At 58.1% G+C, this 26,797-nt stretch overlaps 1 protein-coding gene across 1 annotated transcript in view; it reads right to left on the reverse strand.

Moving 5' to 3' along the window:
• The window catches only part of GLI2 (GLI family zinc finger 2), a 163,377-nt gene that overhangs the window by 136,373 nt on the left and 207 nt on the right, over positions 1 to 26,797 (reverse strand). The gene's annotated exons all lie outside the window — the stretch shown is intronic.

A 26,797-nucleotide genomic window follows, 5' to 3' on the forward strand; every position in this document is an offset into this window, starting at 1 on the left:
CGCAGGGAGGGCGCTCTCAGAATGGAAACTTACTTTGCTGAACACCTCCCACCAAGAAAAAGGAATAAAAGTACTCGGAGCCCAACTTTTCCTTCCTGGGTATGAGCCCGTCTGGCTTGTGCGCACACGGCCTTTCTCTCAGGAAAACCGGGTGCTTCCAGGCTCTAAGGCTGCCCCTGGTGCTGGTCCCCCCGCAGCGAGAGGCAGGGCAGTCCCCCCTGACAGCTTTCCTGGGAGGAACTCGGCTGACCGCCCAGTTAGAGCAATGCCCAGGGGCCCGACAGAATGCCCTCAAGGAACTCGTCTGCTCCGGGGCCCAGCAGAGGGCGGCCGGGCACAGGGCAGGGCCCACTGCCACCCAGGATGAGCCCATGTGCAGAGCCAGACGGACACAGGAGAGAGGCCGGCGACAATCAGAGACTGAACAGAAGAAAGAGAGGCAAAGAGACAGAGACAGAGGCAGAGGGTGAGACAGCAACGTGTGAAGAAGGGTGGATCGATGTGGCACAGGGACGGAATGGGAGAACCAGTGGCAGAAGGAGAGGTACACAGACTAGCAAACAGGTCGGAGAAGGACAGCGAGGAGAGAGGAAGAGATAGAGACAGCCACCCGAGGGGGCAGACAGACAGAGATCGGAACACACAGGCAGGGAGATGCCGCCTCACACGCTGGCCTGGCCAGGAAGGTTCTGGATAAACACCTCGCCCACCTGACACCCCCGCCCCTTCCCATGTCCTCTAAAGTACATGGCACTGGCCTGGCCTGCAGCAGCCCCAGGTAACACACCACTGCCCCCCATCTGCCCTGAGCTGTCACCTCGCCTGGGTGAAGCGGGCTCCCAGGCCCACACAGGGCTGCACTGTGACCTCGTGGGACACACGTCTCCACACCAGGAAGCCCTCCCCATAGACGGGGGCGGGGCCTGGCACCGGATAACAGTGCGCGCCTGTGTACACACAGGCTGTGAGCCCACACCCACACGAGCACAGGCTCAGCACACCCACTCCCTGGGGAGCCAGCTCCACGCCGCTCATCCAGCGCCCAGGAGTGGAGGGCCTGCTGGGGGCTTGGGCAAGGCACAGGGGCAGAGGGCACTGGGAACTCTCTGTAGGCGGAAGGATCTAAGCCAGCGGTTCTCAACCTGTGGGTCGCAACCCCTTTGGGGGTCGAACGTCCCTTTCACAGGGGTCGCCTAAGGCCATCGGAAAACACATATATAATTACATATTGTTTTTGTGATTCATCACTATGCTTTAATTATGTTCAATTTGTAACAATGAAAATACATCCTGCATATCAGATATTTACATTACGATTCATAACAGTAGCAAAATTACAGTTATGAAGTAGCAACGAAAATAATCTTATGGTTGGGGGTCACCACAACATGAGGAACTATATAAAGGGTCGTGGCATTAGGAAGGTTGAGAACCACTGATCTAAGCCATTAAAACACACAGCGACAAGGAGGGGCCCACACTACCTGATGGTGGCGCTGCACGGCCTTCGTGGCTGCACCAGAAGCCCACCCAGGCAGGCGTGCAGGGTGGCAGGTTTCAGGCTGAGGGTGCAGACGGGGAGTGACCTGCCCAGGGTCTGGGGGCCGTTAGAAAGGCCTCTGCCCACACCACCAGACTCCCACCCAGGCAACAGCGAACGATGACATCCGAACCGTCCCCCATTGTCACCCACAGCTCTTCTGCTCAAAAGCCGCCTCTTGTAAGCACAGCGTGGACTCACGGGCACACACACAGGCACCCCCCGCCTTCCTTGAGATGCGGGCCCACCACCGGCAAGCACCCTTCTTCCCTAACAACCAGCACAGCGCTGACTCAATGGGGCCAGGCTCAGGGGAATTTGGCCCCACATTTGCCTCTGGATACCCAGAGCCCCGGGGAAGGAGTCCCCAAAAGGGAAGGGTCCTGGTGAGCATGCAGGATCTCCGGCCTACACGCCCCCTCCTGCAGCCACCCCAGGCCCTGGCCCACAGCCTCGGCCAACTGGATACTGGGAGGAGACACCAGGCATTATGGGCCTGCGATATCAGCCAACAGGGACAAGGACCTCCTGGGAAACAGTTACTGCGCACAATCTGATTTACTCCTCATAAGCATCCTATGAGGTCAACACTTTGTTATCTCCATTTAGAGATGAAAACAGGCTGGGGCTCATTCTACATGCTGAGCGCCACACAGCTGGCAAGTGGCCGAGCGGGACTCAACCCTGGCGGTGTCCAACTCCAGGATGCGAGGCCTTAATCACGAAACTACCTGTGAGTAAAGTGCCCTCATAAAAACATGAGCTATGGTCAGAAATACGACCAGATTCTCACCATGGGCCACTCTGTAAACACATAGAAAGAGATAGTTTACTGAACCACTAACCAGCTTTGACTCAGTGTCTGTTTTTCACATGCACACTATGTGTGTGATGTGTGCACATATGCGTGCCTGTATGTGAGGGATGCGTATAAGTGTGTGGTGTGCATGTATGTGATGCTGTGTGTGGCGATGGCTGTTTGTCACTGTCAGAGTGTGCATATGTGTGTAAGTATGTGTGACTGTGAGTGTGTGGATAAGTGTGTGCACACTCGTGTGTAGGTGTGGGGGAGTGTGCGTGCACAGCGTGCGCTGCGTGCCTCCTCTGAGCGCCCTGGGCCCGGCCTCGGCCGGTGGGGCCCGGCAGACCTTCTGGGCAGGTTGGGAGGAACAGTGAGGTGGACAATGATTTTTTTTGGAAGCTGGAAGTCACGGTCTCAGCAGAGAATCCATTTTAGTAACAAGAGAAGTGGAATAACGTGGCAAATTATATGTCTGACCAAATAAATTATTCCTTTCATTTCACCGTTTTGTTTGGAAGGGAGTTTAAACCTCATCTCCAAGCACATTCAGCAAGTGCTTACTGAGCGGATTTGGCTGTAATTAATATGAATTTAACTTTCTTTTCTTTCCCAAGGCGGGGACTGGAGGAGACACAGGCAGGACAGACTCCTCGGGCTGTGGGCGGGTGCGGGCTGCGAGGGCAGAGGGAGAGGGAAGCCGACGACCTTCATCGCTCTTCCCAGCACCCTCAGCCCGCCTGTAATGCGCTTATGCTGGACTTTCATTCTTTTCGCAGAGAAGAAAGAAGTCAGATTTACATTTCTCAACCCCACCTATTTCCCCCACATCCCACCCTCAGCGTCAATCTGGGCGAGAGCTCCATGTCCTGGAAGTCCCAGGCTGGGACTCGGGTGTGAGGCTGGCCTCACGGTCGGTTTCTCAGGGAGCAGCAGCCTCAGGTCCAAATGAGCATTTCCCCAGGACGCCCGGCCCGGCCCGGCGTGCACCTGCCTCCGTGCCGCCAGGGAGTCAGACCGCCCAAGGCTCCTGGCAGCTTCACCAGTCCATGGTCTTTGGTCTGCTCCTCACGGACTCTTTAAATTATTGAAATTAAGCACTGTGGCAACATATGCACAACATAAAATTTAGCACTTCAACCGCTAGAAGTGTACAGTGCAGTGGCATTACGTCCATTCACATGGTTGTGCAGCCATCCCACCATCCACCTCCAGAACTTCTGTCCGTTCCCAAATGGAAACTGTTCCCATTAAACACTAACTGCCCGGGCCCCGCTCCCCAGCTCTGCTTCCTATCTCCTGTCTCCAGGCAGGTGCGTCGTGTAAGCGGAGTCATACAGTTCTTGTCCTTTGTGGCTGCTTCCCTCACTTGGCATCCTGTCCTCAGGCTCACCCCTATCGCAGCCTGTGTCAGCATCCCCTTCCTTCTAGGCCTGAGCACTATCCCACCGCATGTCCACGCCACACGCCACACACGCGTTCATCTGTTGATGGACACCTGGTTCCTTGCCCCCTCGGCTGTTGTGAGTAACGGTGCTGTGAACACGGGTGTGCAGATATCTGTTCAAGACCCTGCTTCCAATCTGTTGTGTATACACCCAGCAGTGGCATTGCTGGATCATACGGGAGTTATAGGATTATTTTTTTTGAGGAAATTCCATACTATTTTCCATAGTGTCTGCACCATTTTACATGCCCACCACCATAAGGGCTCTAATTTCCCCAATCCTCGCCAATACTTGTTATTTTTCTGTTGTTTTGATATTGGCCATCGCAGCAGGTGTGAACCGAACTGACCTCACCTGCTCCCACGCAGAGGCCCTGACTCAGTGGGCTGGACTCACCACTTGGCAACAAGCATCAGCAGAAACTTGCACTTGGACCAGCCCCCACCGTGGGAGAAGACGGCAATGGGCAGGACAGCTGGGCTGCGGTTTTGCATTGCGGGGCAGGTTTGCATCCCTGGAGCACACACACTTATTGACACGGTGCCGGGCTGTTCTAGGAGCCGGGGGCACAGCAGTCCCTCGTGGACTCAGGATGAGAGAGCGAGACGGTGGGATCCCACCTCGAGCTGGGAGCCCCAGTGGTGCACGGGGGGTGGGGAGGTACAATGCGCAGGGGATGTGCCCAGCGTCTGAAGGGAGGACAGAGAAAGCACAAGTGCCTACCATGATCCCAAATGGGCTCCGACGGTTACCACTGGGACAGTCATCACGGAGAGACTTAGCTGCCTGATTCTCAACTCACTCCCCAGGGACCTGAAGTGGAGAGGCAACAGGCTTTGAAATCCCAAGGCTGGGGTGCAAATGCACCTCTCCCACCGGCTCTGTCTCAGTCTCAGGTCCCAACTCTGTAAAAGTGAACACAGGGGGTCCTCGTCAATTGCAGAGATTGAGACTAATGTGTGTCCATTAGACAAAAACCTCCATGAACCCAAAGCGCCCTCGCACACCCCAGGGAGGCCCCACATGGACGTAGACCTGCTGCCTCACGAGTCCAGCTCAGGGCTCCTCTGTGTGGAGACACAGGCTGCCCCCATCCACGCAGCAGCCAACAGAGATGTGTGCAAAGGCCACGCATGGAACCCCGAGGCAGAAACACCAGAAGCACAAACTCTAGCTCAGGAGCTCACGGTGCACGAGGCAGGAGTGAGCATACCCGGATGCAGACCAGCGATGCTTGCTCCCACCTTCACTCCAATCCCGCTCCGACACACTCAGTGGAAAAGTGGGCAAGGGCACTGCTCAAATGCGCACGCTCCATCTCCCTCTGTGGCGGTCTCTGCCTCTCACGAGTGGAGTTGCTAAGTAGGGTGCATGCAGGTCCACGCCAGCCCCGGCTCCCTCCGCCTGCCCCACTGGCTGGCTGCAAGCACGCAGCTGTCTCTGGACAGAGCCTGGCTGAGGCCCAGCGCTCCGCTCTGTCATAACAAAGGCAGCCGTCACCCAGCCGCCTCCCATAGTGCCCAGCAGCGAGGGCCTGTGGGGTTCTCCCCCTGGCATCCTGTCCCTCACAGGGATACCGCTGGGCCACAGCTGGAGTACAAAGCTCTGAGCACTGAGGCTCGTGCAGGGACATCTGTGAACCAGCAGACACAGGAAGGAGGCGTCCCTGTGATCTCCGCCTGGTTATCCAAACATTTCCTGGCAGGCAGGCCCAGGCCCTGCCGACAGACACAGCGCAGGCTCCGCCTGGGGAGGCACAGACTCATGGCGGAGGAGAAGCCCGGGTGTAGGCTGAGGGGGCAGGAAAGGGTTTTCAGCCTGAGAGAGAGTGAGGGGCACTAGCCAGACGCGAGGATTTGGAGGCCACTCTGGAGTCAGTTCCACATCTGAGCCCAGCACTCGGGCGCAGGAGCCAAGCCTAGAGGACCCCCAGCTTCTTCAGGCTGGGCAAACACCCCCTCCGGTGGGACAGGGACTCCACACCCCAGGGTAGGGCTCCACTTCTCCAGTAGCCACCTCTGGGAGAACAGGTAACATCAAGATCAAGGTTTCCCTACTGCCCGCCCCCCCTGCCCACCAGTGGGCTCCGGGAAAAGACAAATTATTTTTGCTCCCACATTCCATTCTCCATTGCCCTACACTCACACATACAGTGATCACATCCACACGTCCTTGTTCCCAAGCCTCATCTCCTCCCAACAGCTGTGTGACTCGGGATAAGTGAGTTAACCTCTCTGAACCAAGCTCCGCTGCTGTTTCTGCTATGCGATGGCTTCCCAATTTTATTTTTTTTAAAAGTCATTCCAATGTAAATCACCCAAGATAATGAACATTTAGATTTCTACAGTTAATAAATGGTAAAGAACTATTATTCTTTATTATATGATGTTAATGCACTACATAATTCCATTAATTAACTAACTGCTTTTGTGAACAGAAAGTATGAACATTTTGCTTTGTGTGTGGTTTTACAAGAATGGGACAAATCACAGTGACATGGAAAGCTAACGGCCACCACGGTGTAAATCCTTCCGTGGGCACAGACAGTGGGTCTCAGCGAGGTGGGTGGAATAAAAAGCTCTGAGCCACTGAGCTCTCTCTCAGCCTGTACCGTGGGCGCTGGCCATCCCTGTCCCTGCCCATGAGAACCCCTCAGGGCTCAGCTTCCACGTGGCTCCCTAAGTTCCCAGCCAGAATGAGTGTCCCAATCACCAACCAGCATTCCCTAGAGTCCCAGTGATGGCAAACCTTTTGAGCTCGGCGTGTCAGCATTTTGAAAAACCCTAACTTAACTCTGGTGCTGTGTCACATATAGAAATTTTTTGATATTTGCAACCATAGTAAAACAAAAATGTATATTTCTGATATTTATTGTATATATTTAAATGCCATTTAACAAAGAAAAATCAACCAAAAAAATGAGTTCGCGTATCACCTCTGACACGTGTGTCATAGGTTCGCCATCACTGCCCTAGACCTTGCCCTGAGCCTCATGTCTCGTCTCCTGAGCCCACAGCGGGGGAGAGAATCCGGGAGAGCATTCTGAATCCTTCCTCCAATTCCAGCTGTTCCATGCATGTCTCCAGGCTACCCACTTCCGTGTGCTCCCCCAGGCCCACAGCAAAGCTGCCACAAGCTGGCAGATCAGAGGGATATTGAATTACAGCCGAGTCCCCCCACAAGCCAGCTCCAGACGGAATGCTTCTTAGCGTTAAAGCAAACCTCAGCACGTCCTGGGCAAGACGTGTCTCCCTCTCTGCCTCTCCCACACTTGCCCACTGGCTGAACCTGCACCTAGAAACAGAGGCTAATCTACTGATGGGAGGGTCCTCTCTCCCCCACCCCCATATAGCTCCAGCCCTTCCCCCGCCAGGATGGCTGAATTTATAGATTTGGGATTACTGTAAATTATAATGTAATTATACTGCGCCAGGGGCAGCCTCCCACTGCAGAAATTAAAAAGCAATTCAGGTAAATGATCTTTAGCTACAGCAGAGTGTCCCTGCAGAACTCATTAAGTCCAGGGACCAAAAGGCATACCAAAGCCGGTGTGCAGCCTGCTACATGGCTAATGCTGCCTCACCTTGGAAACAAGGCCACCGGCCGCGACAGGAGCGAGGCCCACCCCAGCTGCCTGCCTGCCCTTCACCTGCCTCTCACTATAGACTCTGCACACACCTGTCCAGGTGTCTCTCCAACACCCTTTTGGCCTGCCACTGCTAGACCACTCCATGGAGAACAGACCAACCCTGCTGGGGAAGGAGGAGCTGGGTTATCTGCAGAGGTATATTTTAAATAAATGAGAAATTAGCCATTTTGGCTGCATTAGTATCATTTCCTCTGAAGCTCTGAATTCCAAAAGCCCAGAGAGTCATTTCAGGTTTTGCTTTATAAAGTTCCTTCATTGAACCGAGCACTGGAAAGAGATTATTGCGTAGTAAGAAATGTGCTACCGAATGAAAGACGGGAGGAAGAATCAGGGAAGAATATGTTGATATTTACTGTGCTTTTCTGCAATAATCAAAATTTTTAGATTGCTTTAATAATCAGAAAAATGGTGACCATGTAATTTGCATGTATTCCTGTTTCCTATCTTTATGACCTTCACCATGTACTAAGGGGCTGGGGGTGGGGCACCACCTCTCTCGGTGCTAACTGTGGCAAGTGGGCACCAGGAGTCCCCAGGATGAGGGTAGGCTCAGGAGCTGGGGGAACACAGGTTCGGGAGCCCTATGACCCACCAGGCTGCTTGCTGAGAACCAGCTTGCCAAAGCCATTCTGTCCATGGGCTTTGAGCCACAGACCATACCAGTCCCCACTACACTGCCTGAAGCACCTACTGTGTGCAGGTGCAGAGCTCACAGCCCAGTGTGGGACCAGTGAGGCTCTGGAAGTCTACCCTCACCCACTATACTTCCTGGGAGGGTATCGCCTTCCAGGCACTGTTCCCAGTGCTTCGCAGATGGCAGCTCGCTGAAAGCCTGCGATGATCCTGATACCCACCGTGGGAACTCTACAAACAGGGCACTGAGGTCCAGAGGGCTCGTGAAGCCACTTGCTCCAGGACCCATCCGGCAGGTCAGGGGCAGAGTGTGAACATGAACTAAGCCAGGCCTCAGCCACAGCAGCCTCCTCTCCAAGTCAGAGGCATGGGGCACAGCCACCCGCTCCCACGGCCACTCTCCCCGGGCCCCGTGGGATCACTGCCCAGCAAGAGCATCCATGGGTACCGTGCATGGCAGCCCAGCCCTCTGCTGTCCAGCTGGTGCCCTGGACAGGTCCCCAACAGTGAAGAGCCTCGGTTCCCCCATCTGTAAAGTGGGGGCTGCACCTGCCTCCGAGGGTCGTGGCAGAGACTTGGGTCCCGTGTAAAGGGCTGGTTGGGGCAAAGCAGAAAAAGCGTCTTTCCGAGTACATGTGACAGTCTACAACTTGAGGAGGATGGAGGGAGTGGGCCGGGCGCCCCCCTGAGGGTGCGGGCCCCCTACTGGGCCCACCCGTAACCTCTCCTCCTCATCCTCCCGTCCAGCTCTGCCAGGCATCCAGACCTTACCACACCTGTGAGTCTGGGGCTGGGCCAGACGCACCCCTGGATGCTCGTCACCCCCTCCCCGTGGGTGCGACAGCCTGGTCAGAACGAGACCAAACACCCTCCCCAGAGCGGAGATGCCCTTTTTTGTCGCCTGAGCGTCTGCTAGCTCCTTCCGCGGTGGACGCTCGCTCACGGTGCTGCTGGCTGAGACACAGGCCTGTCCCTAATTTGGGCATTTTTCTCCACATCCAGTCAATAGGAAAATACATCACATACCGGCCCTCGGAACTGCACTCCATGAAGCCCAGGAGCCACCAGACCCCGGGGCGCAGCTGGGCCTCTGCGGCTGCGTGGCGCTCCCCTGCAGACACCCCGGGCAGCACTGTCCCCGGCGCCGCTGGGTGGCAGTTCCCCGGCCATGCCAGGCCGGCCCGCCCGGCAGGAATGGTGGACTGGCAGGGCTTGGTGCTCCGGGCCCGGCGCACACTTTTCCCACTTCCCCAGAAGCGGGGCGGGCCCCGGGTCTTGGCAAGGCGTCTGAAACCACGGGAGGCCACACACTAGTCAGCGCATCGGCACAGGGCAACCCTCCCCCTCCCCCCAAGGCTTCCTGATCAGGGATTGAGAAACACCCGCTGAGGCCCCCTCAGCAAACCGCTGCCCTGGCACCTCCCGCACACCTGGCCGCACACCTGAGCTCCGAGGCCGCCGTCCTCCCCGGCCCACACTTAAGTGCCCAAGGAAAAGCCAGGGCCTCCCACCAGGCAGCCCAGCTGCTCTCCTCCAGCCCCACGCCCTTTCCCTTTCCCCCAAGTTCCTGCCACTGTGGGAGGCGAACGCTCACGGAGAGACGACACGCAGACACACACAGCGCCGCACACAGGTGTGCGGGCCGGGGCGGTGACCGTCCCACAGCCTCCGAAGGCCGCACAACCACACCAGCCTACCTGGGAGGTGAGGGCAGGGTCGGCCAGGAGCCCACCGGAGCCCCTGGAGGCAGCGCCCTGCCTTGCTCAGCCACCGCCTCCCTTCCTCCTGCTCGGCCTCTGACGGGATCCGGAGAGGGAGAGGGGACGAATGCTCACCAGCTGGCTGGGTGGTTTAACCCTCTGGGCTTCCAGGGCGCCCAGCCAGGCTGACAGCACGGTCCCTCTCCCGGGCCCCACAGCCCAGTCGCTGGGAAGTCAGCAAATAGGAGGGCAACAGCTGGGAGCGCAGATTCGGCAGGAAAGCGGCCCGTGGATGAGGGGAGGAGACACTTCCAGGAACCGCTCTCATACAGTGCCCTGCTTCCCACGGAGCCAAGGGAGCTCAGGCCGAGCAGAGAACCAGGCAGAGGGCAAAGGCCCAGCGTGGAGCTCTCTTCTACCCGCCCCCGTGAGCCCCCGTCTTTCTAGGGGTGATGCCTCAGGAGAAGCTGCTGGGGAAGGTCTCCCCCGCAAAGCACTCAGCAGTCCCCAGTGCACACACTCGGAGCTCCCGCTCTGCTCTCTCTGTGACACCTTCCTGCCCGGTGAACCCCTAGTCAGCCCTCAGAAGCCAGGCCGTCTCCTCAGGAAGCCGTCCCTGCCGCTCCTCCCCCAGGGGCAGGAGGAAGCATCCGGGGCAAACGCTCCTGAAGTCCTCACCGTATTGAGGTTCGAATCCTGTGCTTGTCAGTCCCTCCTCCTGGCTGGGGAGCCCCCTGTGGGCTCAGATGGTGGGGTGTTTGCATAGGGCAGTGGTTCTCAACCTTCCTAATGCCGCGACCCTTTAGTACAGTTCCTCATGTTGTGGTGACCCCCAATTTCATTGTTACAAATTGAACATAATAAAAGCATAGTGATTAATCACAAAAACAATATGTAATTATATATGTGTTTTCCGATGGTCTTAGGCGACCCCTGTGAAAGGGTTGTTTGACCCCCCAAAGGGGTCGCGACCCACAGGTTGAGAACCGCTGGCATAGGGACTGACACGATGACTGGTGAATGCCTGCAGCTAGTCACAAAGCCTCTCAGATGGACTATAAGAGACCAAGGCTCATGCCATAGAATTCTCTGTGTCTGCTGTCAGGGCTCAGTGGCTCAATGGCAGAGAGGACACAGATGGAGACTGTGAAAGCATTCTGCATCACAGCATCCTGTCACTGGGTCATCTGCTATCGGTACTCCCATGAAAGTGCAGCCCAGAGCTCACCCATCTGGAGGGCATTCAGCACTCAGTCTACCCACAGGAGCCAGGAACCCAGAAAGGACAAGAAGCCCCTGGGCCCCCACCCTATGCCTCAGGGCCTCACAGGAAGTAGAAGGGCCCTTACTCAGTGCCCCTGGATCCTTGGTTTAGAAGCAATTCTAACAGGTTTCTGTGTTTTCTTAGCACATAAACCTAGGTAGGTAGGTAGGTGGGTGTGAGGAGGTAGGTATAAATTAAAGAGGGCAGGGGCGTGGGGCTCCTCTAGATAAGCAGTTACCAGAGGGTGGGAGGAGGGAGGCAGCACTATAAAGGAAGAGGGGCCTGTCCTTGGAGCTCAGAGAGACTCAAGTTCAAGTCCTGGCTGACCCACTTCATAGCCGGGTAGCCTTGGCAACCTGCTAGCCAGCGGGCCTTCCATAAACACCCAAATGCTTTTTGAATTACACAGAATTGACTAATTGAATCTGGCCTTGAAGGAGCCTGGGGATTTGGAGAGGCAGAGGCCTAGAGGAAGACGTTGGGGCGGGTCCCCTGCAGGGACTGGCCTGAGAGCCCAGACCAGCGCAGGCGGTTCAGAAGCGCTTGTATTGGGGCTGGGGGTGTGGGAGGCAGGCGGGGAGCAGGCGAGATGGACACAGCATGTTAGTGGACCCTGCTGGTCTCTGTAAGGAGTTAGCACATGTTAGCCCGGCCCCTGGCTTTATCTGCACAGAGTCCCCGAGCCATTCAGCACCCGCTGAGGACCCAGCCAGTGGGAAAGGTCGGCTTTGGGCCACTGGCACCTACATACTCCCTCCCAGGGGCTGCCAGGGAAGCTGGGCTGTTTTCCTCTTGGATGAGGCAGAACCCTGAATGCAACAAATGGCAGCCCTGGTGCAGACACAGGCCAGCCCATCCCGGGCAGGTGCTGTCCTCCTCCACCGCCACCGCCCAGGCTTAGAGGTGGCGCTGCCACCCCGCAAGGACGGATGCTGGGGCTCTTGGGAGTGTTCTGGTTCTTCCCATCACCCCTCTGCAAGGGGTGGGGCCTAAAGCTCAAGCAGCTCTGAGCTCTGCCAAGTGCAGGCATGAGGTCCAGCCACCTGAAGCAAAAGCAGGATGACGGGGGAGGCCTGAGGCAGAGGAGGAGGGCCGGCAGCACAATCCCGGGCTTTGCCTCGCTCACGGTGACTCAGCAGGCAAGTCGGGCCTCCTGGGCCTCCTGAGGAGCAGTGGGTGCAGGCGTCAGGAAGGTGCCGCCACGGGGGGCTCCATGGCTCCTGCATCCTGGGCCATGTGGGGGTACAGGTCTCCAGTCTCCATCCTATAGGAGTGAGGGCTGGTAATGCTGTCCCCTTGGGGCAGTCTGAGGGTAGGTAGACAATAGAAAAAGTAATAAACAGGCCACTTTCAAATGGAGCAGGAGCGCCAGGCCGGAGGAACTGCCTTGCATGTCTGTGCTGCCAACCTTTGTGATGTGAAAGTAACCTGTGGACTGGGCCCAGAGCAGCCTGTCTCCCAAAGAGCTGTAGCCAGATGGCAGGACAGCAGATGGAGAGGAGGGGTGGCACGCACTGGCGAGGCTGGGAGGAGAGGGTGAAGGCCACCAGACCGCCCACGGCACTGGGCAGCACGGGGAGCTCGGCCCTCACAGTCGCTGGGCGATGGGCAGGGCAGGGTCCTCATGGACCGGCAGCACACACAGCTCTGCCAAGAAAGGGAGCAGGAGGAGGAGCGAGGAAGGACAGCCAGAGGGCAGGTGGGAGCGAGGGGTGCCGGCGGAGCTCTGGGAGGGACCGAGGAGGTGCTGGTGTAGCTGACACGTCATTCCCAAGGGCTCCTTTCCCGGGATGGTTCTGGCGTGGGCTGTCACAGCTGAACCCTGCGTGGCCTGGAGAGGGAGCGTGCAAAGCAGAGGTCCTCCGTCGGGGCAGGGCACTGTCCCTGCGCTTCTCCGTGATACCAAGACGCGACTCATCTCTCGCCTGTCCCTGTGCATTTGGAAATCGCCACCACTTGGACAGCCAGTATTTCCAAATGGCTAACGCGTAATGGCATAAACACAGGAGTGAAACCACTCTCCAGCTGCAAGGTGTGTGAGCTTGCCCATGGACGGTAATGGTCAGAACACAGAAAGGTCTTTGATGCGGTTTCAGGTTCCATGTTGTGCGTTTAAGAAACAAGCACCGGTCGTGTTTTGGTGTAGTATCAAAGAAGGATATCTACTCGCTGGAAAGGCCTTTAAAATGTCACCCCTTTTCTATGTGAGGCCAGCCTTCCTCCACATATTCCAACCAACAACCAGACGGCAACGGACTGAGAGCAGAAGCAGACCGAGAACCCACTAAGCCAACATGAGGGAGGTTTATAAAAGTGCAGTCCCATTGTCGCTCTCATTTTTTAAAAGTTACTTTTCATGAAAATAGGGATTTATTGTTATTTTCCAATGAGTTAAAAATTAAGATATTTAAAGTTTTCTCACTTTACTTTTCTAGTAAGGTAACCCGTGTACATAGAAGTTCTCTGGGGTTCTCAACCATTTTTAAGGGAGCAGCAGGCACACCGCCCGGGCCTGGCATGTCACTGCCACTCTGCGGCCCTCCCTGGAGCGTGGCAGCCTGGCTCTGCGGCGCCCGCACAGTCCTGGGCCGGGAGGACCTGCCTGAGGGAGGCGTCCTCTGCAGCCCCCGCTCTGTCGTGGAGGGTGGCAGCCACTGGAAGGAGCAGACGTGAGCTCCGCCTGTCCCCACGGGTTCCGGTTGGTCCACGCTCTCCCCTTGGTCAGACCCACTGCAGACCCACAGACCTACAGCAGCTGGGGCCCCACACCAGAGGCTGAGACTTCAGGCTTCACCGCTGGCGTGGGCTGGGCCCATCACACCCTTGTCCTGTGCCACTCGCCGGCTCTGCTCCCGTGATAGGACTGGCACGAGGCTGGGTGTCGAGGGAGCCTGAGACATGGACAATGGCCCTGAGAGGACATGTGGGGCGGCCTGGCAGGATAGCAGTGGAGGGCAAGCAGGCACCGGGGGCGGGGACACTAGATGCCGGGGCGGTGGGCAGGAGCCACGTGTGCCCAGAGCTTGGAGTCGGCTCGTGGAGCCACGGAGCCACCGCAGACAGTTCCGGTCTCTTCGCTGGTGGGGGGCGGGAAGGCGGCAGTGGGGTTAACGCCCGCTCTCCCGGCTTTCGGTCATGGTGATTTGCGGCTCCTGGTACAGGGGACTGCGCTCCATAACGGCAGATGCCTTCTCTCCAGGCTGCACTGTGGCTTTTATGAGTAAACGTTTCCCGATAAAGACGTACCGTCTGCAGAGACCTCTTCGCCCCAAAGGTAAGGGTTTAAGTGGCCTTCTAACTGCTGTTACTTATCTTTACAATGGCCAGCGAGAGCCTGCTCACCAGCAGAGCTTTCCATTCCGCTGCATATATTTTCAGTGACTGGTTATAAGTCAGGCGTCCCTGGGGCTCGGGGGCTGTCTCCTCCATTCCGGCCAGCTGGGAGGGGCGTCCCCGGCCCCCTGGGCACTGGCCGTCCGGGAAGACTGGCCCTTTTCTCGAGGACGTAGCAAGGGGCCTTCAGGACCCTCCAGCCATTTCTGGCTCCTTCTCCAAGCAGCAGTCCTGTCCCGTTCTGTTCTCCTCCCCATCAAACCCACTCTGAGCACAGACCCGACGGACCCTTTCCACCCAGGCCAGCTGTCCGGCCACAGCGGCTGCTCGCCTGCTCCCCGGGGAGCGTCCACTGCACCACTCATCTATCCTCAAGCTGGCGGAATCCACCTTAAATGAGCAACCTGAGAGCCCGGGAAAGGCTTCCGAACGCCCGGAATCTCGACCTGTCACCCTTGCTGATGCCTCGGCTCCCGCTCTGCTCGGCGCCCTCTCCCCTGCGGTGCACCCCACTTCCAACACTAGCACTTGCAGCGCCTGGTCTGCGGTTTTCTCTGCCTCCAAGGCCCGCTCTGCCCACAGAGTGCCTTCCAGAGAGGCCTGGCAGGAGCTGGGGTCAGCCCTGGGCTCCCTGCCCCTGGGGTGGCAGTCTCGCAGGCTTGGAGTTGCCCGGATGGAACTCCTGCAGGCTTGGTGGTAACTGGCCCGCTAAGGTGCCCTTCACCGGTGCCTTCCCTCTCCTGTCCCCTGCCTGCCCCCTGCCCACACTCCAGATAACCACATGCAGGGGCCCTCCTCTGGGCGCCTGCTCCTGCAGACTAGAACTAAGACCCCGCGTGCCCACGTGACCTCAGAGCAGGGCACAGCCTGAGACTTTCCCTCGATGGCCAGGAGGCTGGGCGGCCTTTTCCTCAAGACCAGTGCCCACAGCCTGTGACCTGCTGGGAGCGAGACTGCGCTCGGGAAAGGCGGGAGGCGGCGAGAGGTAGCGAGAGGCTGGCAGCGGGACGGGTGTGGGGGGGGGGGGGGCATCTGAGCACAAAGGGCCGAGGCAGCTGTACAGACGAGACCACGCACGAGAATGGCAAAGGCGGGTGCGAGGACGGGGTGTCCATCTGCCCCAGGCCGCCACCAGCAGGAAGTCTGAGGCTGGGCCTGGTTCCCTGCCTCCCCAGGAACAGCCCAGCTGCGGGCCAGGCTGTTACCCAAGTGCCGCTGGCACGTTTCTGGAAAGGGGGGTGCACAGGCGTGGGGGCTGTGTCTCCGTGGGGGCCCGCTCCGCCCACCTCCTGGGGAAGAACTTGCAAAGGCCGCTCTTGCCTCCCCCACCCCAAAGCCAGCGAGCTCCTAGGATCACAGCAGAGGAAACATCGACTCTGCCCTTTGTTTCGTTTCGTTTTTTTAAGACCCCGGGAACTTCCGGTTCCTCCTTAGAGATACGTGCACAAACAACGTGTTGGCCACCCACAGCCCAGCCAGGACATGGGGTCAGTGTCAGGAGACAAGGCCTAGCAGGCGAGTCCTGACACTCTGTACGGTGGCACCTGGGCACTCGCCTGGCCCCCGGGGGATGTCACCAGCAGCTGGCATGGGCCTCCTCGGGGCCTCAATGCCGGGGTGACCGCCACCACCAAGGATCTGAGGACCAGTGTCTGCTACTTGGAGTTCGGAAGTAGCGGGTCCGGCCTCGGATTTACTCAGCTCCCCCACACTCGGCTCCTTCCCCTCCCCCGCGGAACAAGGCCCACAGAGCCCCCCTCACCTCCGGCCAGGGCCTGGGGATCACTGAGAGCCACCATTCCTTCCGGCCTCACCTGCTCTTGCTGCTGTCAGAGGAGGCTCACCTTCAGGGCACGCAGGATGGAGAACAGCACTCACAGGAAGGCCGGGCGAGGGGGCAGGGCCCTGGGCCGACCTGGGGCCACACCTGAGCAGGCAGCCCAGGAGGAAACCTTCCAGAAAGAGAGAGAGGGGACGGGCCTGCATGCCCAGGAGGGGCGTGTGAGGAGGGGCCTGGAGGACGGAAAAGGGCAGCATCCCAGACAGAGACCAGGGGGTCCCTCCAGAGTCTCCCCCAAGAGCTGGAAGTGCCCCAGAGGCCCACTGTGGGGTGACAACCTCAGGACAGAGAGGAGGGCCTGAGCGGTCCCCACACCCACCCTGCGGCCGGCCCTTCCTGCCATCTTAGGACCACCCTGCTGTGGGGCCCCTGCCTCAGTCCTGACCAAGCCCACCGAGCGAGGACACACCATCCCCAAGTGACAGACCAGGACCCACGGGGTTGCTGCCGCTCCCACGCGGCTGGAACCCAGGGCTCTGGCTCCGAGGGGCTCCACTGCAGCCACTGCTGATGAACCCCGACCTCCCCTGCAGGGAAGGTGGCCCTGGGCCGTGGACACATGTGGCTGCCCCGCACGAGGACCACTTGAGCCAGCTCCGCCTCTTTCCTCACAGCACATATGGAAGAGGCGGCAGCTGTAACAACCCTGAGAGACATGGCCGAGCCCCCCAGGGCTCCCCCGCCTGCTAGAGCCCCCGTTTGACATTCTCATGGCGTGCCCATTCATTTGGGGACTTGCCTGTCTCTGCCAACTGGACTGTCCATTCCAGGAAGAGGAGCCCTTTTCTGCGTGTTCCCGCAGCCACCTAGTGACAGAGCATCCCCGGCACACAGTAGGCCCTCAGTACACATCCGGGGATGGCAGGAGAGGCGGGAGGGAGGGCAAAGGACACAGAAGGGAAGCTTTTCTGAAGGGCAGCACCATCCGGCAGCATCGCCTGCATGGCATTTGTGGAGATGGACTGCCTCCTGTCACAGGACACAGGTCAACCCAACAAGAAAGTGACTTTATTCCAAACGTCCCTCCCCTGCTCGAAGCCCTTCTATGGCTCCCTACGTCCCACAGCCCAAATCCCTCGGCAGCACATCCCAGGCTCCCACGGCTGCTGACACCTCCCTGTCCAAGGGCGTCTCTCTACTCTCGGGGCGACACCTCCTCTCAAGCAGGCGCGCTGTTGCCCGCCCTCCACACGGCCATCTCGTGCACACCCCAGGTCTGCGCTCATGGCCCCCTCTGCGGACCCTCCCCCGTGTCTCTCCTCTGAGGGCCTCTCAGTGGTGCTGGTACCTCTCAGGGGAACGCCTGTTCCCTCGGGGGCGCTCACAAGGACAGGAGGGAGGGAAGGGGCAGGCCTGGTCACTCCAGATTCAGCCCGAAAGAGGAGGCCAGGGACAGCGCGACCATAGCAGTGATCACGGCTTCTAAAGAGCTGGGGCTCAGGGCCCGCCCACCGCGTGTCCACAGGGCCGCCCTCCCTGGTGCCTCCAATGGCTGCAGCGAGGGCGACACTTTTATTTGGCTGCCCAACATCACACAGCCCCCAGGGGTATGGCGGGCACGGACTCAGTGACTGGCTCGCAGGGGCAGCGAGAAGACTCCGGACTTTTGCTGGAACTTCCTGGAGGGAGACACTTCTCCGTCAGAGCTCAGGGTGCCGGGCCCACATTCGCCAGCGGGGCTCTTCGCCCCCTGGTAAGGACAGGCTGCTCCGATGGCCCCAAGGAAAGCCAGCCACGAGCGTGGAAAGGTGCTCGGTGGCATCGCCAGGGCCTCAGCTGCAGGGGCCACAGCTTCCTGTGCTAAGAACTCCATGTACTTCAGGGGGTCTAGGTGGGTTTCTGTCACTCGTAACAAGCATCCTGGCTGTTTCTATGGAGATGAGCTGTCCGTTCAGGCTATTTGTGCCTGCCGTCCTCCTGGATCCTCAGACATCACACATGGCCTTACTGGGGCACTGCCCTAACCCTGGCTGCTGCCCACCCTGGCTGGAGCCAGCCTAAGGGACGGGCATGGGGCAGGGAGAGGAGCAGCTCCTAGAGCCACCAGCTGGGACGCACTGAGGACAGGTGGAGGCCATGGGGTGGAGGCAGGAGGACAGGGAAGTGAAGGGGGAAACCCGGGGCTCTAGGCCAGAACAGGGGAGGAGGGTGTGTGTGTGTGCAAACAACCGCATCCCTCGCGTGCCAACCCTGCCACTTCCCGGGAGATGCAATTGCCCGGCACACACCCTCCACGGGTGCTGCTCTGAGGGGCCTGTGACATCACCTGAGGGATGGGAAGGGCACTGGCTCTCCGGCCCACCCCCCGGCAGCCTGTGGGCAGGGAGAGCGCCCGGGCTGCGGAGTCCGGTCTGCTTCTCCCTGGGCTCCCGCACATGCCCCTGGGTGGCCTTGGCAGCCTTGCCCCTTTCTGGGCCTCAATGGACCAGGTGGCCCCTGAGACCCCTGCCGCTCAGAAGCATAGAAGAATCTGACCCTGTCCAGCTCGGTGTCCCCAGCCCGGGGCGCTTCCCCGCAGAGCAAGGAGCCTGCCTCCCAGACCTGGAGCAGCAGCAGGGCTGGCAGGGTCCCGGGCTCTCGGGCAGGCCATCTCTCTCCACCCGCCCGACTGCAGCCACCGCCACGATCCATTACTTAGGGACCAAGGGAGGGCGTAATCTGGTGATGAACAACTGGGAGTTAGCGGAGGCCGGCGCTCTTTCCGAGTGATTTACTCAGCTCCCCCCACACTCGCACTCCTAATGCAATTATTTACTTTGTCATTAAACGCCCTCCTTCCACTCGCTATTCTAGAGCTTCTGGAGCCCATGGAATTGGCCGGAAAGCTGCTCCTTGGCCAGGGAAGCCAGAGCCGTCCTGCGGGGCAGCGAGGCTCACGCAGCCTGGGGACTTGGCTGGGGTTTTGGGCCACGGCAAGGCCAGGCCCGATGCCACAGACCTCCCTCTCCTCTCCCCTCCCTAACATCCTCCCTCACTTCTCTCTCCTTTATTCCGTCGTCCTTTCTTCCTCTCTCCCTTCTTTATGAAAACGGAGGTATAATTCACATACCATAAAATTCACCCTTTAAAGTGTACAACTCAGAGGTTTTAGTGTATTCACAGGTTGTACAACCATCACCACGATCTAATTACAGGGCATTTCACCACCCAAAACGGAGCTCCATTCCATACCCAGGAACAGTCACTCTGTCCACCCCAGCCCCCTCTGCCCCGGCAACCACTGATCTATCTTTAGTCCCTGTGGATCTGCCTGTTTGGGACAGTTCACGTGAATGAAGTCATACAATATGTGGCCTTCTGTGTCCGCATCTTTCACTAGCATAATGTTATCAAGGCTCCTGCAAGTCCAAACATGTCTCGGTATTTCATTACTTTTTATGGCCAAATAATGTTCCACTGTGTGGACATGCTACATTTGTTCATCCATTCATTAGTTAATGGGCACTTAGGTGAAGATTTTGGCTATTATGAATAACGTTGCTGTAAACACTTGTACACGGCTTTTTGTATGAACAGACGTTTCCAGTTCCCTTAGGTCAGATGTCGGCAAACTCATTAGTCAACAGAGCCAAATATCAACAGTACAACGATTGAAATTTCTTTTGAGAGCCAAATTTTTTAAACTTAAACTATATAGGTAGGTACATTGTTATTAACTTAATTAGGGTGCTCCTAAGGCTTAGGAAGAGGAAGAGCCACACTCAAGGGGCCACAGAGCCGCATGTGGCTCGAGAGCTGCAGTTTGCCAACCACGGCCTTAGGTGTATACCTAGGAGCACAGCTGCTGGGCGCTCCCTCCCTCTCCCTTCCTCTGAAATCAATAAAAATGTTTTTAAAAAAGATACAGCCAGGAGTCGCTGCAGGCCCTCTCAGGCAGGTGACGCCTTCTCCAATGAGAACCATGACAGCAGCCCCGGTCGTCCACATTCCAGACCCACCCTCGGCAGAGCTGGCCAGGCGAGCTCCCTCGGCCCCGTGTCCAGATGAGGTAAGGGCAGCCCACACTCATGCCCGGATGCGGACCCCACCTGCCTGCCTCTAGTTGAAGCACCTGTTGCTTTCCTCACCACCAACAGTCGGGAGGGATGTGGCCAATGTCAGACTCCGGAGCCACAGGACCTCAGCCTGCATGGTCTCATGGCTACCCCCACCTGGGATCCCCAGACACCCAGGGCTCACTCCAGGGCAATCAGGAGGCTTCTCCCTCCCACCCACCCAGCCCCCCAGGTCCCCAGACAGCACTGCCCATCTCTGTGGCGCCTGGACCCTTCCCACTGCAAGTTGGGCTTTCAAGCCAACTGACTTGGCAGGCATCTGCCTTAAACCTCTCTGGGGAGGGGAAGAGGGGAGATGGGAGGGGAGGTGGGAGGGGAGATGGGAGGGAGATGGGAGGGAGGTGGGAGGGGAGATGGGGAGGGGAGATGGGGAGGGGAGGTGGGGAGGGGAGGTGGGGAGGAGAGGTGGGGAGGGGAGGGGAAGAGGGGAGATGGGGAGGGGAGGGGAAGAGGGAGGATGGGGAGGAGAGGTGGGGAGGGATTTTGGAAGCTCCACCTGCCTCCCAGGCTGGAGCCCTTCTCAGTCCCCAGGGGCCACTCTGCTGCTCCCCACACCAATGTCCACCCACCCTTCTCTCTGTTAACTGGGAGGCAGGGGGTGGGGGAGGAGGGGTGACCCTGCAGATCACGGAAGGCCCAGCTCCTGTGCCCAAAGGGCTCTATGTTCAGTCCCCGATGCTTCCAGGTGTCCCACATCCACCCCAAACACCAGGCCTGACTCCATTATCTTCAAAATGTGCCTGAGATCAGAGGCGGTGAGACCTGGCCACAAACAGAAAATAAATTACCCCCCCCCCCCCCAATGATAAATGGTTCTATTAGCAAACCAGATTGTTAAACTCCGATATAACAGCACGCAGGAAACTGGGCCCATCCATTCTCCCTCCGGCGCATACTGAGTTGTAAATAGGTTATTTTGTGTGTAAATAACACATTAAAACACAGCATTAGCTGTGTCTTTTGATAGAGAGGAAATTGTTACAAATAAATAATTCCGGACAGGAATGTAAAATAAGCCAGATTTAATAGTGCGTGCCTGGTGCAGCCGTGTTAAACATGACTAAAATGATAAAGCCCAGAATATACTAATAGTAAACTATGCTCTGACATCAAAGTAATGAGGCTATATTTCTACCAAGCTTGAGAAATGCTAAAATTAGTTTTGACAGAACCAAACATCAGGAAAATGTTTCTGACATAAATACTGTCAATTTGGGGAGCTGGTGTTTGGGCAGGAGGGGGCAGGGCTAGGGGCAGCTGTGTCCACCCCTTGGGCAGGTCCTAGGAAATCCGTTTCCGGTCCCAATGGTGTCACCAGGTGACTGTTTGTGCTTCACGCCTCTGGACCTCAGTTTCCACATCTGTAAAGTGAACAGGTTCGAACGAGATGACCTAAAGTTCCTCCCAGTTCTGCACAGCCGTCCGCCTTACCCACGGGACCCAAGCGGATACCTGAAGCCACCCTATAAATACTGTGCTTCTTCTCATACATACATAAATTAAACCTATGATAAAGTTTAATCAGGCACAACAAGATTAACAACAGTAACTAATAGCAAAATAGAACAATTATAACAGTATTCTGTAATAAAAAGTACGTGAAATATGGTCTCTCTCTCTCTCTCTCTCTCTCTCTCCAATAACCAATCGGGTAACCCAGGTGGCTACGGAGTGACTACGGGCAGGGATACGGACAGCGTGCAGAGGCTGGACAAAGGCGTGATTCGTGTCCTGGGAGGGATGGAGCTGGACAGCACGAGATTCCATCACCCTTGCCTTTTTATTCCTGGAATTTCCCATTTTATATTTTCAGACTGAGGTTGACTGCGGATAAGTGAAACCACAGATAAAGGGGGACTGCTGTACTTGGAAATAGCTTCAAAGCCCCCCCCCCCAACACTGTAATAGTTTAACATTTGCGACACAATGAAGCAGGAGAACTGAGGCCGTGCCCCGGAGGCGTGGCCCAGGCCCAGGGAGAGAACAGGAGCAGGAGCCCCATGCCTGCCCTCGGATGCTTTCTTCTGCGTGGGCAGAGCTTGCCAGCTCCCGGTGCCGGCCAGAGAACACAGCAGCGTGGGTCCCACGTCAAACAGGTATGCCGGCCACCTCGACTAAGGAGAGAAGCCAGGCGGGGGAGGGTCTCCCAGGGCCAAGCGGGGGAGGGGGGGGTCTGCTGTGCTGGAGGAAAAGGGACATCCAGTCTGATTTTGGATGGCAGCTTTGAGTGGCATTTAGGGCATGAGGTCTCAGTGCCGTGTGTGAGACCAGGCTATGCGGAAGGAATGCTCACCCAGTTTATGTCACTAACATTTACTTCCCATCTCGGCAGGCACTCTGCTAGCCCTCTAGACACTCTCCATGCCACCTCACCATAGCCAGAAATTATCTCCTTTTTACAGACCAGAGACGTGAGCTGCCTTGCCCCCGGACACACAGCTAACAGGCGGGGAGCTGGGAAGAGCCAGTCCCTTCCGTGTACTCTGCCGTGGACCGAAAGGAGCGCCAGCCCTCCCCCTGCGCCCAGGCCTCCAGCCCTCAGCACCCGAAGCCACGCCAGCGAGCCATCAGGAGTCATTCAGACCCACGGAGAAGACGCCCGGCCACCACGCTGTGCCGTTTCCTGGGTATGCCAAGCTGCTGGGGAACTGAGCTCTGCTCTCCAGAAAAAGTCCGAAGGGAACTGGCTGTTCCGTGTGGCTGGGCTGCTCAAACAAGCTCAGAAGCAGCATCAGCGGCAATCCTGAAAATCACTTAAATAAGAATAATTGACCACTTAGTCACATCTGAGTGCATTTCCAGCCCAAGGCAAGAGCGTGTGGCCCCAGCCAAGCAGCGCAGGTAAGCCAGGGAGGCGGGCCCACTTGGTAAGTTCCAGGGGCCTCGTGAGGGAAGAAGGGGCCAAGGATCAGGCCAGCCCCAGTGACCCTGGTGCCAGGGGACCTCAGGGCCAGCAGAGGCAGTTGGCTGCACCAGCCACCGGGCACACACCTGGCATGATAGGGTTAGATTCACCCCCTCGTTCAACCATCATTACCAGGGGCAGGGCTCAATGGTGAGCAAACAGTGCTCTGCCCACACGGTGGGGGAGGGGGGGCACAGAAACAGAGAGGAGCAAGGACATCAGGGACTCGAGGCATTGATCAGGCAGGACACGGTGAGGCCCACATGATGCGGGGGACCCCTAGCCCCGGGCGTCTCGGCAGGAATGCTCACGGTCTGGCTTGTTTACACATTCCGGTGTTTGAATTTGAGAAGCATTCCAGGACAGACGTGATGCCTCACTGCAGAGCAAAGATGCACCTCAAAGAAATTTGCCAAGAAGCTGCAGAGCCAGTGAACAAAACAGTGGCGGTGTGGCTTCCGGGGGCACAGAGGCCTCCTGCAGCGAGGGAGCTCTCCGCCGAGTCACGCTGTGCTCAGCCCTGTGACCGTGAGGTCACGCCACGTCCCGGGGTCCAGTCCAGCTGCATCTAGCAAGTGAGAAGCCTGTCACACATGCACGTGGCCAGGCCCCGGCCCGGGAGGCCCTGTCTCTGCAGGTCTGGGTGGCCTGGAATCTGCGTTTGTTACAGTTGTCTCCTGAGATTCCACGGCGAGGCCAGCTTCAGACCTCTGGGCTGCTCCACCTCAGGGTGCAGGGGAGAAGGATGAGTGCAAGAGGCCCGGGGCCGCCAAGCACACGTGTCCAGGGCAGCCTTGGCCCAGCGGCAAAGGGCTGGGGCCCAGGTTTGATCTCCTGCCCTGTACTCCCTCCACCACTCTCGAGTGGGGAGACACCGGACATCAGAGCCTCCCCCACCTGTCTGGCCTCAGTGGGTCAGCTAGTAAGGGCTAGTGAAGGGCAGACTTTCAAAGGCACAGCCCACGGACCGAGAAGAGAAAAACTGGTGAAAGCTCATAGTTAAGTTGGACCTCAGATACAGCTGATGTGCCCAGCACTTTACATGTGCTCCTCGAGTAATCCTGACAACACTATGAAGTCGGTGCTATTATTATGTCCATTCTATAGATGAAAAAACTGAGGCACATACTGCCCAGGGTCGGGCGACCTGGCTGCAGTCTGGGTTGCTTCCTACCACTTCCCTGCGCTGCACGGCAGGGGCAGTACTACCCACGAGGTGCCCTGAGCCAGGCAGGCGGAAGCACATTATATGTCTGCTGTAACCACAGAGCAGCTACACGTATGATTCATACTTCACACCTGGAAAGACTGGCCCTACCTCATACGGTCTAAAAGCACATACCGGAAGGAGACTCCCACCCTGTGCCCTGAGCCCCAGACCCCGCTCTCTGCTGGAGCGGCTGGTGGCCTTGAGCAAGTCCCTTCCCCACCTCACGTCAGCCTCCCCACACAACGGAAAGGTGGCAAAGGGGAGGCTCCAACTGCTGGTGAAGGAGACGGCTCCACCTCATACCCAGGAGCTCCACACGGGGTTTCCAAGCTCTGCCCCCGAGGACACCGCCTCCCTTCCGTCCCCTCTGCTCCCTCAGACCGTCACGCTCCCTCATTCCCACTGTGCTGAGACCAGCTGGCTAGCAAGGGACCTGAGTGAGACTTTGGATGCATGAGTCACTCACAGCACCTCGGCCACCTCTGCTAGGATGCAGTAAAGCTCCAATGTCACCAGACCTCAGAGACATCCATCAAATGCCCCGAGTAGGAGAATGAGGCCCCGAGAAGGGAGCGGCCTGTCACACTGGGACCCAGGGATATTGCTGACCTAGAACCGTAGCCAGGGCCCCCCAGGCCACACCAGCAGGCGCTCCGCACGCCATCTGCAGAAGGTGGGCATCATGGTCTCCCGGCACCAGGGACCTGCTCCCAGATGCCCTGCTGGCTCCAGCAGGAACAGCCACTCCTCCCTGACTCCAGGAGGGCCCTTCCCCGGCAGGCTGATCGGCGGGGGGCAGAGGGAGCCACGTGGTGGGCTGGTTCCAATGACATAAGCCACCTGCCAGGGGCTTGACAGGTTACATCCACCCTCTGCTGGAACTCATCCCCGGGAGGGCTCCCCTGGGCAATAAGGCGACAGGGGCCTCTGGAGGTGGGCAGGGCCGGCCCCCTGGGGTAAGGGTAGGTGGGGTGGAGCAGGGTAGGTGTCTGGTGGAGCTGCTGCACTCCAAGCTCTCGGCAGCTGCCTGCCCCGCCTCAGGTTAGACCCCTCAAGCTCCTGTTGTTGCTGCACCACTGACAGCAGGTCTGATGCCGGAGGGGCTTCCCCCAGCTACTGCCTAAGTCTGTTCCCTGCTACTATGACACGGCAGTAAATGACATGGGCAGTTCATAAGCCACTCAGCCCTGGCGAGGGAGAAACAGCTGAGGGCCCAGCAGAGACACGCTGAGCCGGCTTGCTGGAGCTCCCTCAGGCCTCAGGCGCCTGGGCCTGTGCATCAGGCAGAGGGACAGCTGGAATCGCCACAGGCAGGGCAGGCCCTGACCCAGAGGAGGGAGCAGGCCAGGTGCAGACACAGCCAGGCCGGGACGGGAGGCCAGCCTCCAATCCACCATCAGGCTCTTGGCGCTGACCTGCCCTCCCCTTCCGTCTGCCTCCTGGACACCACGCCGCATGAGAGTCCTCCCAGTGTCGTGCGATTCCCCAGCTTCCAACCCCGAGCTGCGCCAGCGTGACCCGTGGACAGCAGCCCCCACGTCATCTGAGGTAGTTAGGAACTCAGGCCTTCGCCCTGTTCACGCCGTCCCAGCGCTGGTTAGAAACGCAGGCCCTTGTGCTGCCCAACTTCCTGGCCGGGCCCTGCACTCTGACAGCGACCCATCTGTGCTCACATCAAAGTGAGGGGCGACGCCCACACTCCACCCGTCGGTCCCGCTGGCCAAGGCGACTGTCCCGCTGCTGCCGAGCTGTGCTTGAGCAGCGAGGGCAACAGGGCGTGACTAAATGCACTTGAATAAAAGGGAAAGAAAAGAAATCCAAGTCTCTCCATTCCTCGGAGACAGAAATAGTTCTGTGGCCTCCAGATGGACGGCGCAGACACAAGGGGAGGTCTCGCCTTCCCGCCAAACTTTCCCACCGGGGCGCTGGCACGGCCAGTGGAAAGCAGAGTATTTCTCTCCTACTCTCCGGGGCAGTAAAATGAGAGGCTGTGGCTCCATAATCCTTCTGCTATAATTAAGTTGGCCAGAAATTCACCTAAGGATACTAAATTCTGTACCTGACCCTCTAATTACAGCCAGAAGGGATCAAGAGACAATTACTTCTAAAAGAGTCCCTGCGGGCCAGAGGCAGGAGCAGTGTCTGGCACATCTCAAATGTGCCAAGTGAACACACCCCAGGGCTGCCCAGCAGCCCCCGGCCTCCCTTCCCCCCTCCCCTCTGAGTTCTCAGGCTCTCCTGCTGGAGTCTGAGCCGGCCCAGTCCCCCTGCCGATCGGGGTGGCCAGACCTCGGGAAAGCCTGCAGGCACCCGTCACAGTGCCTAGGATCCGGGAGCAGGGCGCCCTCCTCTTCACCCTCCATAAACCCAGCACGCCTGCCCGATGACATGGGCCACCAGTCCAATGAAACCCTAACGGGC

This window comes from Myotis lucifugus, unplaced genomic scaffold (assembly GCF_000147115.1).
Source record: "Myotis lucifugus unplaced genomic scaffold, Myoluc2.0 scaffold_247, whole genome shotgun sequence".
NCBI classification, from domain to species: domain Eukaryota; kingdom Metazoa; phylum Chordata; class Mammalia; order Chiroptera; family Vespertilionidae; genus Myotis; species Myotis lucifugus.